Genomic DNA, 18,377 nt, shown 5'->3' with positions numbered 1-18,377 from the left:
TAGGATCGCCACCAAATTGCCTCATTAAAAGAAACGTGCGACACAGTGAAAAAAGTTACTGGCTGTATACAAGCAGCTTTACACGCGTGAGTCCTTTCACAATGTTCTGTTCAAACTTCTATTACAGTTGCAGCTTTGATACTGTCTGTATGATCGAACAACCAAAATCAATCTCACATTTACCAAAGTAACTAAAACTTCAAAATTATAATGCAACTGTTTCTGTTACAATACACTTTTGATAATATTTCATCAATGTGCTTGGTATAATAGTCCACAGCTCGTTAAGCAGGAACACGCTGACATAAAGGCAACGACTGAAGTAAATGAGATGCTTGAAAAGGAACAGAAAGAGAAGAACTCTGAAGAAACATGCTATTTAGAGTAAGTTACTGTAATCAATTTATAAAATGTAATGCTGGGTAGTTGGGAAAACATTAATAATCTAATTTTGAAAACTTAGGATCATCATTTAGGATGAATGTTATGCAAACATGGATGCAGCATACAGGAAGTCATTGTAATAACTGACGTCAGAAATGACCCATCACATAATGTAAATTACATTGTAATACAATCAAAGTGTAAACAATGTAATAAATACAGAAATATTACAGTAACTTATTGCAGATAAGCTTTGATGCACTTGTTTGGAAAGGACATTAAAATATACAAGCCTAACCATTGCTGCCCTCTTTCACCAGTTACCAGGAAATGGAAGTCTAGTGAATGATTACGTTCATCCACCCTTCATATATCTTTAGGCCTATGGGTTTATATGTGAAGGGAAATAGAGGATGAAAAATTTGTTGAATGCAGGTGTGTAAATGCCAGAGCTATTTACCTTTCTATTGGTGGGTAAACTTGCATTCTTTAGGGATTTGTTGTACTACATGGCTGTCACTAGGAAGGGTTATGCAATGCGGAAAGTGAGTGATTTTTTTGGAGGGGGGTGTAATGCAGCAAGCCCAAGTAAGGTGGCTATAATTGAGCATAGCTTGAGAGTATTTGTCTCTTTGTTAGGATTCTACTGTATTACTGATAAAACTGTGTATATGAGATCCACTTTTTGGTCTTTTATTGTTAAGTAGATTCTTTGTATAAATGTAATAAAATAACCAAGCATTGGGTCAATTTTAACCCATCTGTATGTTCTGTCCAATATTTACCCATTATGGATAAAAAAATAACCCAGCGATTTTTGGAGTGTTGGATGAAGGATGTGAGAAAAAATACTGTGCTTATTTTTAGTTGTTGCTATAAAATATACTGAACACGCTATTGTTCCTCTGTCTAATGCTATCATTTATCAGGACCATGTTTACACTTGTCAACTACAATTGGCTTCTGTTTTTTTTTGGGATATTTGATAGGATCTGTTTCCTGCACAGTTTGCAGAAGAAAATAGCCCTGGTGCAAAATCAACAGGAAGTAGATATTTTCTGTCATGGGAATGGAGGAAGATGAGGAGGTTGCAGATGATAGCTTCAACATCAACACAATGCATTCTTGACTAGGCCAGGATCAATTAGTTGTATAACATTTCACATTTACACTTATTTTTCAGTGTGTATGTGAACAACATCCGGATACAGGTCACATGTTAAAAATATATAATATAAAATATATAATATTATATATATACAAAAATACAACCACATATTTTAAAATCAACCTTGCACATAAACCTGGAATTCTACATGCTGAAAGATTATACTCTCTTTATTCTCTTTTCCTACCATGGAAGTGAATGGAACGGTTTGGTTGCAAACATTCCTCAAAATATCTTCCTTCATGTACATCAGAACAAAGAAATGTAAACAGGTTTGTAACAACATAAGAGTGAGTAAATGATGACCAAATTTTTATTTTTGGGTGATCTTTCCCTTTAAACATGCAGCTAGACTATGAAAGATTATTTCACTCCATTCATTTCAGGTACACTTTAAGGGTACCTTTCAAGGAGCCTTCAAAATAGGACAGACTTTGTCACATTGCTGTGTCAGACTTTGTCACATTGCTGTGCTCAGTCTTGGATGCAGCCTATAAATTGGGATACAGCTTATAAATAACGAGGGCAACTATCAATATAAATACTCTAGTGAAAAAAGTCTTGCCTTCCAGTAAAAAATGCTCTGGGGCTGATGCTCTGTACAGACTCCCTTGTTTACGACAGTCCCTGTCATTTGATGACTATTAGCATGGATCCGTTGCTGCTTCATGCTGTTCATGGAAGATGTAAAGGAGATTAATGTTGTTAAATTCTTGTCATTTTTTGCATCCAAGTTAGCCGAGGCAAACCTGGAAGTGTTTTAGTGCTATTTATGCTTAAAACTTTTATAATAGCCTATAGTTGATGTCAGGTTTAATTGCTGATCAGAAATATGTTGTTTTACGGTGACCTTAAACTTTGCTTGAAAGTTCTTGCACAAACTGTAGCAATCTTAAATGCACAAATGTTTCAGGGTTAATGCTTAATTGCCAATAACGAGTTTTTCCAGCAATCCATATTTCCACTATTATCCTCCAGGTGGCATTCTTACCCAACCTATAAAACCAACCTGATCTCACAAATTTTCATGAAATAGTCATTAGCATTATTTTGCTCAGTTTTGTGTGACATTGTCACATATTTCCACTATTTTACGTGCCCCTGCCACGACTTTCTTCTCCGTGACAGTTTCACGTATAGACCAATTTCGAGTAGACGTCAACGTTACGTTACTGCAAGCTGCGCGCGCAATGCGGTTGCAGAAAAACAATGGAAATTAATTAGACATGAGTGAAACGAGCAAGATAACTCAGTTGAAAATGTCCTGTTGTGCTGTAAGTGTCAGAATAGGAATGCCAAAAAAAATTATTTTTATAGAATACCATCGTCGAAGACACCATTTGAAGATAAACGTAGGTGTTTATGTTTGCAAAAGGCCCTTAAATGGCCAGACTGCAGCGATGAAATCGTCTGGAAATCTATTAATAATTAGAATAGAAATTAAGTAGAGAAGATATCCGGTGTTCTGTCAAAGTCTGTTCCCTCTATGTGTTTATTATAGCGTTTTTATCATGTTATTTTTATAATTTATTTAGAATTAATGTTTTGTTTTATACTGAAAAAGCAATAATATCAAAACATTTTTATATTTCATAGTTATTTTTTTCTATTATTTATTTTTATATCCTTATATCTTAGCTTATGTCTTCTTCCTGTTTGTTCTAAAATTATTATGTTTACATATTTAATAAATATATAAATATAGCCCCCCCACACACACACACACAATGTAAAGTGTTATTTATATATAAACAGGGATTTTTAATTTTTGTGTAAACATAATACTTTTATAATAGTTTTAGAACAAACACGTAGGCTATAAATATAAGGAAGAAATAATAGAAAACAAGAAAATTATGAAATATTTAATAAACATTATTATATTGAATACATGATAGTATTGCTTTATATGTACTTTAGCGATTCAATTGATTTAGCAAAAAAGAACAATACATATACATTACATACATGCATATCAGTAGCCAAGCCATTTAAACTTTTTATCTATCTCAAAAAATAAATGTAACGTGATTAAAACGCTATAAGAAACATTGCACTTAAGGGAAACATAGGGGAATCAGACTTCGACAGAACACCGGATCCACAAAAATCACGGTTTAATGCTAAAACACTTCTCACCGCTATTGTGGAGATATCACTTTCTGCAACCAGTTAGGCTCAGCTCACAAAAAAAACGTCATCTCTGTTTGCAAACACGAAAATGGTCTATTGGTCACTCAACTGTTTTTCCTATTTTTAAACAATTGTCGCTTCGGTTTGGGCTTAGATTTGCTGTTTGCGTTACGATGTCACTTAAAGTATTGGTTTATACTATGTTTTCGTATGCTTTTTAAACCATTGTCGTCTGATGTTAGGCTTAAAGTTGGGTTTGGGTAAGGATGTAATTTTATGTACAGAAAGTTGTTCTAATCCCAAACCTAAGCGACAATTGTTTAAAAATAGGAAAAACAGTTGAGTGACCAATACATGAAACTGTCACAGAAAAGAAAGTCGTGGCAGAGGCATGAAAAAATGGTAGAAATATGTGACAATGTCACACAAAACTGATTAAAATAATACAATTTCATGTATTTTGTGAGATCAGGCTATTTACTGTAAAACCCTTTTCCCTGTAAAACAGTTCAAACTCTGTGTATGTTTTGAGGATCACTCTGAATCTGATCTGTATAAAAAGTCCTTCACAAAAATTGAATTATCTCAGCTTTTTGGTATTGGAAACCTATATTTGAGAAGTGATAAAAGGAGAAAAAAAATGCATTTTCCATCTATTAAACAATTGAATGCACACTCATCAAAAAGTTGTAATTCTAATATGGCTGATACCTTTAATTTATATTCATCAAATCCAATGGAACTTTTAACCACCTATTTATTATTCATGAGCAAGCCTCTTTTAGATCCCTTATACAGTCTTATACAGTACACTGTTTAAATACATTTTGCATGTGTCCTCTATTTAATGATTGTTTTATTTGCATGTAGCCTGCCGACACAAGTAGGTTGGGGATGACAAGACAGATGTGCATTGGCAGGACTAAGTGTTGCTTACTTGCTTTATGAAACTGTTGGTTTAAAAACATTGTGCAGAGAGAGGTATAGTGGCGGCTGGTCACTAGGGGGCACTGGGGCACCGCCCCCCAAAGTTGGCGAGAGAAAAAAGCTACTTTAACATGTTACAAAAAAAGTTAAATATCTAATCCCAATTAATACAAAATAAAATCGTTTGGTTAGATTAGTACTATTTACTATTTATGTTAGTCATTTTATCATTTATTTCAAAAAATTAAAAATCAAAACTGAGTTTGTTGTGTGTGTGTCATGTGTCTGGGCTGCACCCAGGGCCAGATTAACACTTTGTTATACCCTGGGCAACAATATTCAAGGACCCCATCATCACGACCCCAGGATCACCATAATATGGTCATATACAGAATATATTACTGTATTATACAGTACATATACTCAATACTTCAAATTCTAACTGTCATCGGGTGTATTTTGATTTACAAATATTTAAATGCTCATATAAATGCACTACTATGTCCTCTATCAAAGACATTCACTCACATATGATGCTATGAAAACTAAACACATCAGCATCTGTATAATCTCCGGGCTGTAAACGTAAGCTGGCGGTGTAGAAAAGTCCTGGCTAACTTAGCTGAGTTGTCCTCGTCGTTGACGGAAGCTCACTTAACAGAACTTTTTAATTAATACACATTTAAGATGACAATGGATAAACTCTAATTTGCATAGTCATTGATATAAAAAGCTTATTTTTTGCATATACAAGCATTGTTTAAAAATGAAAATAGGCTTTTACTTAATTATTATTACAAAACCATCATAAAGCCTAATATTAGACACCCAAACCAAAGCGAAGAAAATTATCTTTAGTTTGCAATTCTGAACTGAACATCAACGCAGACATGAATTTTCTCACAGAAGTTTAAGATCATATAGGCTAATTCTTGAACGTAGATATATACATGAACACAGGGAAAGGAAGTTTAACACTGTGAAGCACAAGCAAACATGCTGGAAGGCAGCTAAAAAACATCAGGACATAAACAGCGGCTTATTTTATTGGAGCCTTACCTCCAGATAATGGATTGATGATTTAAATGTTGTTTACTCACATGTGCGTTGTACTCTCCGGATTTTATATTGTGCACTTCTCGTTCATTTCTCCACATGGTCTGTGTCTGTTTGTTTACAGTGTCATGTGAGCAGCTACACTGTCTGCAGGTTCGACTTCATTTGGCGCTAAGCAGACCTCTTGGTGATGTCAAAGTACCGCGAGAGCAATTCAAAGCAGATTTCTCCCTGTGATAACTGGAATCGCTCTCGCGCTACTTAGCTGTCACTCGCCTGTGGGTTCTCTGCTCCCCAGTCACTTTTGCGCCGCTATAGTTATTTGATTTCATACGCCGATCGGATCGCGCAGATACCTGCGTATCACGTAGACTGATGTCATTTTCCTTTTTTAATTTCCGCTTCGCGCTCCCACTTAGCTTCTCCGTGTCTCGTTTTTTTCTGTTGTACCAACGCCTTGCGTCACGTAATGCTCGGCGAACCTTTGACCCACCTCATGCGGACTGACCAATGAGGAGAGGGTCTTAACCTGAGGCCCTCTCTTCATTGGTCAGTCCGCATGAGACTCAACCGCTCTCAACTCACGTTAGGCAGCGCAGCGTCTCTCTTTGCAGCGCATTGAGCGCAAAGCCCGTGGTGACAGTTTGTTTAATATAAAGCGGCCAGCGGGAGATTACCAAACAGTGTTTTGCTCGTGCCCTTGCTGCCCTGGGCCCTTTGGAGGTCTTGGGCCCCTGGGCAATTGCCCAGTTGCCCGTATGGTTAATCTGGCCCTGGCTGCACCCCTAATGAGTGTCTATGTAGGTCAGTAAAAAGGGGAAAAAATGTGGCCCGAGGCTGAGCTCTAATTGGCTGGTTTCGTATCCTCCCTGGGGCACAGGACTGTGCGCCCCAAACCCTCCCACTTTTGTTGTAAGCAAATCAATATTGTTTGTTAAGTCTTTGACCTCATGTGATTGGATCGTTATCAGAGCCTCATAACGGCGTTGCAGTAACTGTTAGATACAGCACTGATCATTGAAAGCAAGTGAAATACCCTGAGGTAAAAGGAAATATGATTTTATGCTTACCAATCACCCTTTACAAGGCATTCAGTTGAAGAATAAATAAAGGATTAAGGAGCTTGGACCAGATTAAGCAACAGGAAATTATCATGGTCGAGATTACATGCTTTTACAGGACTTATGGCAAACGGAGTTGGCTAACGTTAGCTGGATGCTATAAGTCAAATGCCTTTTATTACTTCCCTGTTTGCTGTTTATAAGTCTGTGAGTGTGTGTCAGATCGCATTAACCAAAGAGTTATGTAAGAGCATGTGATCAATCTCCAGAACAAAAGTAAAACTGCATAACGCAAACTCTGGTGTGTGTGTGTGTGTGTGTGTGTGTGTGTGTGTGTATGTGTGTGTGAATGATTACTGTACCTTGATTAGTTCATTACTGATAATAAACCCACATTATACTCAGATTTAATAGATTCATAGTACATTTTCAGCATTTTAGCTAAGCAGTAATGATATTCATCACCTGATAAACAGCTATTTACACCCTGCATTACTACAGTAAAAGTTTAATTTCAAGTGTTATGCCCCCCTCAAATCCTTTTTAGTACGAGCCACCACTGGATATCATGTCTAATATACATCGCAATTGTATGTGCAGAAAATAATTTTGTTTTTACCTTATATCAGTGTTGTACACTATGACATACAGTAGATGAGCAATTTCTCAATTGGTCAAGCATATTATAAGAAGCCATATAACCTCATAGCCTATAGACGGTTTCACCTGTTAATCTGATGTGCCACAAGGGTGTGCAGCTATATGCCATTTTATACTTCTTTTGTGACACAAAAAGTTAACATATCCCTAAAATTGCAGACGATATAACAGCATTGAGGTTAAATATAGTGATAAGTTTGACAGACTGATACATAAGTAGCAGTGCAAAGCACAGTGCAGGGGAAAAAATAAAAAATGTTGCCTCTGTAAGTTAAGAGGAATAATAAATAAGAATAAATTTTATTATATAAAAAATTTAATAATATTACAAATTGCATTTATTATTTAAAGTATGTAATGTTTACAATATCAAAATACTTTCACTTATTCAACACTGTAAAAATAGTTTTTCACTACCTAAGGTTCAAGGTTTATTCAAGTCAAATGCACTTGAGAAACCTGTTTAGACATGTATTGCATTTTTACAGTATTTGGTGCTTTTAAATAAGTTTTTTAAACTTATCACATTATTTGCATTAGCATAACAACATTTTTAAAAGATAACTTTCTTGGGCCCGATTAGACATTACAGTTAAAAACATTGCCTTTATTTTATTTATTTCAGAAAAGAGCTATGGGCTGCGTTTTTATGTTGCTAGGCAACCACCAAATCAGTAGTCCTGTCAGTCAAGTATTAAAGCATGAGCACTCCTGTAACTTTGGTTTGCTGTTAACTGTCAAGCAGAAACTTTAAAAAAATCACAAAATATGTACCACATTTGAAAATGAAATGCTAAAATAAATTAAAACATTAAATTAAATATTTTGGGACATATTCAGGAGATATTTTGCTATTTTTTATCATTTAATTAATTCATTTAAAATTGGCTGAAACTACCTACCATAGGCAAAAACGTGAGACGCTAAGGTGCCTAACGAGCATGCAATATGCTCACTGTCCATACAAAACAATTTAAAAAGACGGCTCTCACTGCCATAAACGCTTTCTGTGTGATCGCCCCTCACTGTTATTTTAGGATTTATTACTCAATGTTGTTGTCCTTGTGCAAGTAAGTCATGCTTTTAACATTTTTTATAAAAAGTGTGTATCAGTGATGCACAGGGTTGATCCGAAATGAGCGGGTAACTGCGGTCATCCAAAAATATTTGTAATGATATTCGGGTCTCGGTCGGTTGGGTGGTTTGAAATAAAGATTAACCATTTCAAACAATTACTACTTTTAAAAAAACTGGGCCCAGGGAGAAACATAAATAGTAATTTCCTTTTACCTAACAGACTTGCATTAACTTGTACACGTGTGAGTAAATATTTATTTTAGTGTAATAGGCGAACATGTTTCTTCATGCAGGTTTTGTTATGAACATGATCATTAGGATTATTATAATCCATGTTGTGCCTCCATCTTTGAAATACATTCGCCGACGAGGGACATTCCTGAAATTCAAGCTCCGCCTTTCGCGCTTTCACTCTACACCCACGCTGGCTGCTGGCTGAAGCCTCCGGAGGTTGCATGTGTAGGCGGTATACGTCATCAAGACAGTCTTATTTCAGAATATTAACAATTATAAAGCTGACAATTATTCTTAGTTAATTGTAAATTGATGTAATATGCGTATGACTTGCAAATATAATGCTCAGTTGATTTAAATAAACCAGGCTTGATGACGTATCCAGCCGTGACCTGCGTAGCTGAATCCTTCGGATTTTACAACAACCGCACACCGTGATGAACCTGCGATCTAATGCTTTAATTTGAAAGCCTGTTGAAGACATATTCTTGAGGACATTAAAACAAATCGCCAAGGATGCGAAACGGGGATTTTAAACGACAACGTGACAGGAAAAACATCAAGACCAAAGTCACTATTGGAGTTAGTTTTCCAAGAGGGGGCTCAAGGGACACTTAAGTTGCACTTTCTATATTCTCCACAGGTAATTCAGCATATTCGTTTACATCTATACAGTCCATAAACTTGAAGTTTTATAGTTCCTTGGCTAACTTTAGCATGATTATGCATAACACTTGTTAGTGTAAACATGCATGTGGTTTAATGTGTTCAAACAGACACACGCCGTCTCTCCGCCCATTTATGTAATCTGAGGTACTGAGATAAATGTTTTTCATCTTTTCTGACCTCTAGAACAAACACACGGTGACAGCCCTATTTTTAGCCTTTCATTGATAAAAGCGTCTGATCTGCGCGTCTTTCGTTTCATTTTACAAGCGTGTGAAAGTTGCGCGATCTTTTTTCACCAATATGAGAGAAAGCTCTTACATATACACGGACATGTAACGTTTACTTAAAACATAAGCATTGTACTCTGACATAATGTCTGACATAATACTCTGATAAAAGCGTCTGATCTGCGTGTATTTCGTTTCATTTTACAAGCGTGTGAAAGTTGCGCGATCTTTTTTCACCAATATGAGAGAAAGCTCTTACATATACACGGACATGTAACGTGTACTTAAAACATAAGAATTGTACTTTGACATAATATTAGTTCGCGACCATTTAAACCCGTCATGGTTGCTTTTTGTATGTGATTTTAAGCGGACATATCATGACAATCAGACTTTTTTCATGTTAAACATAAATCTGTGTGCTTTGATGGATCACAGGCAAAGGACATTGCAAATTGTTCATTTTTTTCTCATTGCTTTTGCTTTGTAGCTACTGGAAGCCATGTTAACCTTGGCATGACACGGCCGGGCCACCGTACGAGTTAAAACGCGTTCCGAATGGGGGGGGCTAGAAAGTATTATTCAGTTGCTTGTCATATAGACTTTCACCGCTAGATGGGAGTAGATCTTACACAGTGGAGCTTTAAGATTGAATTTTACAAGATGTTTAAATGTAGCTTAAATAAATTGATTGCAACCACTTACCTTAAAAAAATTGAGTAAATTTTCAGTGTAAATGTTTCTCACATTTAGCATTTAGAATGTCCCTCCTTGACACACACCTTTTAAGATTTTACAAAGCGTAATTGTAATTAGTCATAATCACCTGCCCACACTCCAATTACTCTTTGCGGTCATTGCCTTTTATTCAGATACGCTAGTATTTTCATTCACCTTCTTAAAAGATATTGATTCAGGAAATATTTTTTTTCTGTCAATGGTGTTTCAAAGGTGCTTAACACCAAAATGCACATGAGTTAGGCTTGAGAGTAAGTGGTAGTGGAGCACTCTTGTAATGAGAGTAAATCACAATGATGCTTCGCTCACTGTTCGCATGCTCTGCCTTTTACTGTATTACAGGGTTAGAGAAGATTGGAAGTCATGTCATCATTTACTGATCCCACTCGTTTACAACTATTTATATTTCTACTAAAAATGTAGGAAACAAAGTTAATACTTTTAATTTAACATAGCCAATGACTCCACTGAATCTCTGGAGTTGTGAAAGCTCAACCTCTGACCAATATTAATTTTCACTGGCATTATTCTATTAGAATGCACAAGTCAGGGGTGTGCAGTGTGTCTAGGGATCTAGCTCCCTCTGCTGAACCTAATTAACCTTTTCACCTTTGTAAACTACTTAAGGGACCCATGACCTCAACAGCATGTTCATTTCACACTGGTTTGAAACAACAAAGAGGGGTTATTATAAATAAAGAGTTAGTCGAACTACACCAATACAGTATCAAGGGGCAGATGGCAATGCAAAATTAAATAAGGATGATTATTCGTTGTAAAAGACAAAGCAAAGAAACATGGTAGTCACATCAGCAATAAGAGATTTTCACACATTCAGAATATTTTTGTTTGTATTAAACAGAATAAAGAAACTCAGTAAATGATGACAGAATTTTAACTTTTGGAAATCTACTTAAAGTAGTTTGAAGCTTTTTTGAAAATGACATAATTGCTTTTGTATTGTAACTCATACTTGGTATGTGACCTCTGCATTTAACCCATCCTAGTGAGTCTGATCAGTGGAACTGAACTGTGGAACCAAGCTTTATTCTGTCATTCAATAAATAATCCATATCAAAACACACTGACATTTTATACCAGTAAGGAGATAAATGTATTTAAACCTCTCAGACAAAGTTGCAAAAAGTCTCATGGACCTCTGAGAGCACATGTGTGATGCAAATGTTATGTAGTTGTGACAATGAAAGATGATGACAAAAGTCCTTGAATTTTCATTTAAGAAAATATTTTTAGATGTCAACCTTCCAAACAGCTACAATGGCATGGGCATTGAATGCATGAAATGTGCAGATACGCATCTAATAAAAAAATTTGACCACCAGGAGCCAAATCTGAAAGTGATCAAAAGTGGTTAGATGAATAAAAAGATCAGTTGCTTTTAATGAGTTATTTCAGACATTTGATATTCATCAAGGTGTTAATATGTTAATAAACCCTGTCTTCTCCTTTACTAGAGGAATACATTTAACTTAGTGATGAAATGATATTATGATGGAAATGCATTATTAATCTTCTTTTGGATGTTATTTTTACTTTATGGCTGTCAGGTTATTAAGATATAATAATATAATAAGGACTGTAGAGAGTGCAGTCCTATGACCTTCTCACCCAATGTAATAAACAACACTTTAAAAAAAAAAAAAATCTTTTGGGGGGCCTTTAAAATAGCACACTTTATTTTACAGTACATGTACTTACCTTGTGCATATATGGGAAATATGTTGTACTTACAGACATATGTCTTGTACTTACTTTTGGGATCTATGTGGTAATTAAATGGAATGTACTTACCAGTGGTACATACTTGGTAGTTTTAAGGTAAATCTAGAAAAGTACTAAGTAATACCAGATACATACTTATGTTGTACAGTAGGTATACTGTAACTAACGAGAAACACTACTGTACTTACAAACTGTATATACCTGGTAAGTGTGTAGTACTTACAGGCCAGTGTAAGTTAATGACCAGCACATATAGTGTATGTATACTAGGGTTGTGACAATTAATCGGGCAAATGCGCGTTTTCTCAATTAATGAATTTGAATGAATTACGGTGAAATGCCGCCACATTCAAAAGCCAGGGGGCACTTTCGTGCAGAAACTCCATTTGTGCCACAGAAGAAGTATCATTACAAACACTATTCCAGGAAATGTCTACAGGAATATTTATATCGCTGTTCTTCAGATTGTTTCAGGTATTTTCATGATAATAGAGAATATTTTGAATGATTGTGTTTGACGAGTGTTGCTTTTTTAAATACTCGTTATAAACGAGTCAAACTCATAGTGATTTTAGATTGATAAGGACTTCCTACTGATCACGGAGCCGTAGTACATGCACAAGCTGTGCATGAAACACTGAATCGGAGCCTTACGATTCAGAATCGATTTTTAGACTGGTCTTTTCAATGGGAACGCAATGCATCGATGCACATCCCTAATGTATACTATAACTAATGAGAAACACTTACAGGTCAGAAAGCTGCATTGGTTTTGGGCTCCTGTGAGACCCAGCGCAAATCTCACAGGGGTGGGCAGTTTGCTGCGGGTGGGAGTGGGCGGTCAGAAAATTTCGCGGGAGACCTGCGGGGCCCGGTTGGATTTTTGCGTGTAATAGAAATGGATTCAACACATGAAGTTGGGGAGAAAATTAAGCCAAACAGCATGTGGCACATACCCTGCCAAATTCGGAGAGCACTGGTCCGAGGGATGCTGTTATATATTATGTGCCTCACGTCTGTAAGAACTGGTGAGCACTAGTGACACATCAGGTTGTTAACAGTTATACTGTTTGTTTAATTCATCCTTTGTGAATCATGCAATATACATATGAAAACTGAGGTGCAACTTTTTGTGGTTTTGTTTTAACGGTTAATGTCACAAAACGCTAATAAAAAATTATGGCATTTTAATGGCTTTAAAACCCTCAGATATGAATATCTTCTTTGTTTAGTTTGACATGTTTTTGTTTAGAAAGACAACTATATTTAGCCCATCTGCTCCGGTGAAAACCTGTTCTTCTCACTATAATGCCAGCTGCGGAGAAAACGTATCCAGTAAAGACAACACATGAATCTAACAAAAATATATCTGAATTAAACATTATTTTACAAATAACGTAAGCTAGCTTGATACCTTAATGCTGACTGTGCAAAGTTAAGAGCTTAATTTAACAACGCTTTACAAAGACGGAGTTATTGCTATTGTTTGCTGCTAAGGCATGTGCAGTTATCCGGTTCATTTCCACAGAGCACCGCATTAAATAAATGTTCTCCGTTTTGTTTTATCTTCCGTGTGTCTGACTCATTTAGCTGTATTAACAAAATAAAGTAGGCTTTTTAACATACTGTAAAGCTAACAAATCTCTTATGATGTGCATTGATTTGGCGGAGAAGCACGTGAGCCAGTGGAAAAAACAGACAGCCCGGCGTTAAAACTCTAAATACTTAAATTAGTCTGCTAACTGAATTGCCAAAACATTTGAAAATACATACATATTAATAACAAACAAACATTACAAAATATTTTTTCCATTCTTCACATAGAGTTGATCAGGTTGTTAATTGTGGCCTGTGAAATGTCGGTCCAGCTTCAATGGCTATGGAAAGTTGCTGGATATTGGCAGGAACTGGAACATGCTGTCCTATACGCTGACTCAGAGCATCCCAAACATGCTTAATAGGTGACATGTCTGGGGGAGTTTGCAGGCCTTGCAAGAACTGGGATGTTTTCAGCTTCCAGAATTCTGTACAGATCCTTGCAACATGGGTCCATTAATTATCATGCTGCAACATGAGGTGATGGTCATGGATGAATGGCACAACAATTTCCATCTACCATGCTATCAGTATTCAAAAAGGATCAAAATGCCATCAATAAATGCACCTGTGTTCGTTTCCATACACTCTCAGAAAAGAAAGGACATAATTGTACCTTTAGGGGTACAATGGCTTGTCACTGGGGCTGTACCCTCAAGGGTACAGTTTTTGTACCCTTGGCAGAGGGTACAAATTTGTACCCTTGTGATTTGTACCTTAAGAGACCAGTTTTGTACCTCTGGTGACAATTTTGTACCTTTATTTAACAGTACAAATATGGACCCTTCAAAAAGGGTACGAAATTGGCTTTGACAGGGTACACTCATTGATTATGGTTTTAAAACTTATACATATATCTCAATCTAAGTACTGTAAACTTTAAATTATAAGTGCATATGACTCAATATATTTGTGTTGGTTTAGCCAATCGTTCAGCGTAAAGGTACATTTTAAACATTAGTATAAAAAATGATAACAGAAAAGATAAAATACACAGTTTATTGAACAATCATTTATTTGACAAAAGGTTTAGATATAAAACAGAAGTGTGCTGTTCAGTCCAAATTCACAACATTAAAAACTAATATTACATTTACACGTTACTTATGAAATATATCAAGTATTCCTTTATGGCTTTAACAGACTGTCCAAATAGGAATATTTTAAAACAAATCAGTGTGCTGTTCGTTCCTTAAACCAAACAACATTTAAACATTTTTAACAGGGCCACATCTGTCCTTGCCAAGCAGTGAGAAACACACAAATATAAATTTTTTCCCTGATAAAACTGTGGTGTACTCACAGCATAATGAGTAAATGAATAGGTCCATATGGAGTAACATTTCTTTAGTTTTTGTTGTGTTAATGACGGGTGGTAGACGATAGTCAGTCAGCCTCCTTAATGGTAAAGATCGAAAACTGCTCTGGGCACGTTCATACTTATCTGTGAGAAAACACAAAAATATGAATACATTTTCCACTGACAGAACTGTGGTATACTCACAACATAAATAAATGTGGTACCTTTAAAGTTTTTGCGTGTGAATGATGGTTGGTCGAGAACAGTCAGCCACCCTCAATGGTAAAGATCCAAACTTGCACGGGAAACGTTTGTGCTAAACTGTGAGAAAACACACATAAATATGAATTAATTTTCCACTGTTTGGTTGAGCAGACAGACAGACAGACAGACAGACAGACAGACAGACAGACAGTCAGTTAACGTTAGTCCTTACTGAGAGAGAAACACATAAATATGAATTATTTTTCACTTACATAACTGTGGTGTACTCACGCAACATAATAAATAAATAAATGTGGTAACGTTACTTTTAAAAGGATTCTGTGTAACTGACTTTTGACGTTTGGTGGCGAGTAGACAGTCAGTCAGTCAGTCAATCTCCCCCCTGACTGAGAGATTCAAACTTGCGCAGGAAACGTTTGCGCTAAGCTGTGAGAAAACACACATAAATATGAATTAATTTTCCACTTACAGAACTGTTGTGTACTCACTTAACATAATAAATACATTAATAAATGTGGTAATGTTACCTTTAGAAGGTCTTAAATGACTGTTTGGTTGAGAGCAGACAGAGAGTCAGTTTACGTTAGTCCTTACTGAGAGAGAAAACACATAATATATTTTTAATTTTCCACTTAACGTTACAGAACTGTGGTGTACTCAAACAACATAATAAATAAATTAATAAATGTGGAAAAACGTTACCTTAAAAAGGTTTCAGGGTAATTACTGTTTGGTGGCAAGTAGACAGTCTGTCAGTCAATCTCCCCCCTGACTGAGAGAGATTCAAACTTCCACGGGAAACATTTGTGCTAAACTGTGAGTAAACACACATAAATATAAATTAATTTTCCACTTACAGAACTGTGGTGTACTCAAACAACATAATAAATAAATAAATAAATAAATAAATGTGGTAACGTTAACTTACCTTTAAAAGGTTTCTTGGTAAGACGTGTAACGTTATACAGTCTGTCAGTTAATCTCCCCCTGACTGACTGAGAGAGATTCAAACTAAACTGTGAGAAAACACACAAAAATATGAATTATTTCTCCACTTACATAACTGTGGTGTACTAAATGAACATTAACCAGCTCATAAAAATGAGTCTGAGGAGTATGAGGCAATAGTGCTGTGTCAATATCGCGTTGACTCGTCTTATACAACTTTACACAAATAACCGTAACCGAATCAGTATTAAAATGAAGAGCCACGACAAACAACACATTTTTAAAGTTTAAAAATGTTTTAAAGATGATGAATGAGTTTCCAGTGCTTACCTGTTAATGTTCTTTAACTGTCGTCTCGTCCTCCTGCGCTGCTCTGTGAAACTGACTGCGACCGTGAGATGTGGGGGGATGGGCGCGTGTCAAAATAAAAGCGCGGGTTTTTTTCGGTGTGTGTGAGGGATTCAGTTATTCAGTATTTATTCAGTTTAAATAATGGTTAATCAATTGCACTTTTTGAGTTCATATCACAGTTTTTATTAAGTGAAATTAACTTTTTTTTCATTAAAATTTAAAATTTAAATTTAAAATTAAACACACTGTCAATGAACTGAAGAAAACTAATACTACTTCAATACCCATGTGTCCAACTAAAGGAAACAAAAATTGACACAATAGTTATTTACGTTACTCACCAGATTTACAGCAGTTGTCTAGAACAACAAATAAAAAAAAAAAGGCAAGAGGCTGTCTCTTAACATTGTACCTTATCCTTTAAAAGAAATGGTACAAATATGTACCTTTTAATGCTTGGGAACAAATATGTACCTTTTTGACCCTCAAAAAGGTGCATACGTGTACCTTGAGGTCCAATAATGAGCCCTATGGGGTACTTTTGTGTTGATTGTACCTTGGGGGACAGAAATGGACCCCTACTGTACCCCTATTTCTGACAGTGTAATATATGTCTGCTCCTACACCCCTCCAAAGTGCCAGATGCCATCAAATGTGAGCATTTTCAGAACAACAGGTTGAGACCCCGATGAGGATGACAAGCATGCAGATGAACTGCCCTGACACAGTTTCTGACAGTTTGTGAAGAATTTTTTTGGTTATGCAAACCAATTGACCTGTCCACATGAAGTGCGCCATTTGGGACAGGGCCTTGGCTTTGAAGATGCTTGATCTGGAGGTATTGGGGTGGGGTGGTTACACGTGGTCTGCGGTTACCAGTGGGTTATCTTGCCAAATGCTCTGAAACGCCTTTGGAGATGGCGTATTGCAACACAGCTCTGGTGGACAATCACAGGCAACATTCCTTCAGATGCCAATTGCACGCTTCCTTTAAACTTGCGACATCTGTGGCATTGTGCTGTGTGATAAAACATCCCATTTTAGAGTAGCCTTTTATTGTGCCAGCCTAAGGCACACCTGTGCAAAAATCATGCTGTCTAATCAGCATCCTGATATGCCAAACCTGTGAGGTAGATTTATTATCTTGGCAAAAGAAAAGTGCTTACTAACAGAGATTTAGACAAATTTGTGAACAATATTTGAGGAATAGGGCTTTGTGTACATAGAAAACATTTTAGAACTTTGGGTTCAGCTCATGAAAATTAGGGTTAAAGCAACAAGTTTTACGATTTTTAATTTTGTTTATTGTACATACATAAATAATTTTTAATGTTTATTTTTGAAAAAAGCTAAATATGTTTAGCCTATTTAGTGAATCACACGAGAGGAATAGTGAACATGTTTCTTTCTCTGAATATTAAAGAACCCCTCTACTCTCTTATATTAGTTCAGAAAGAGTTACATTGTGTAAGGCACCAGTACCTCAGAATTTCAAAGGAGTACTTCAAAAAGCTTTTGATAATTTCTTCTACATGTGTATTGGACTGCATCTGCAGTTTTTCCCTCTCAACTGGATTGGCTGGCCAGGTATAGCAAGCACGGAAAGCTCGCCAGATCACGTATCCATGGAAACATTGTCTAACTCCAGACTCTAGTGAGTGTGGTTTGTTGAAAGGCACTTGTGATTTTGCTTAGACTGTAAATTCACAATACATAATATCTCTATTAACTTTAAAAGATACAGCTGGCATTTTGATCTACTTGATTTAATAAACAACAAGTAAGGAAAACCAATGGGAAAACTAAAACCTTGTCTGGAAGTACTTTCATAACCAAAGATTTAAAATCTGCTGTTGCCATTATAAACAATGTAGCCAAAT

At 36.1% G+C, this 18,377-nt stretch overlaps 1 protein-coding gene and 1 long non-coding RNA gene across 2 annotated transcripts in view; one reads left to right on the top strand and one right to left on the bottom strand.

The window, feature by feature from the left end:
* The window catches only part of alk (ALK receptor tyrosine kinase), a 921,668-nt gene that overhangs the window by 311,079 nt on the left and 592,212 nt on the right, over window positions 1-18,377 (top strand). The gene's annotated exons all lie outside the window — the stretch shown is intronic.
* On the bottom strand, window positions 14,793-16,556 carry LOC135778226 (uncharacterized). The gene is made up of 7 exons (XR_010544460.2): window positions 16,477-16,556; window positions 16,127-16,214; window positions 15,901-16,012; window positions 15,726-15,791; window positions 15,504-15,624; window positions 15,198-15,294; window positions 14,793-15,117 (listed from the first exon to the last, which is right to left on the bottom strand). It is a non-coding gene; the product is annotated as an uncharacterized lncRNA (long non-coding RNA).

This window comes from Paramisgurnus dabryanus, chromosome 17 (assembly GCF_030506205.2).
Source record: "Paramisgurnus dabryanus chromosome 17, PD_genome_1.1, whole genome shotgun sequence".
In the NCBI taxonomy this organism is placed as follows: Eukaryota; Metazoa; Chordata; class Actinopteri; order Cypriniformes; family Cobitidae; genus Paramisgurnus; species Paramisgurnus dabryanus.
Note: the sequence above shows the minus strand (reverse complement) of the source record. Positions and strands in the feature narration are given on the sequence as shown.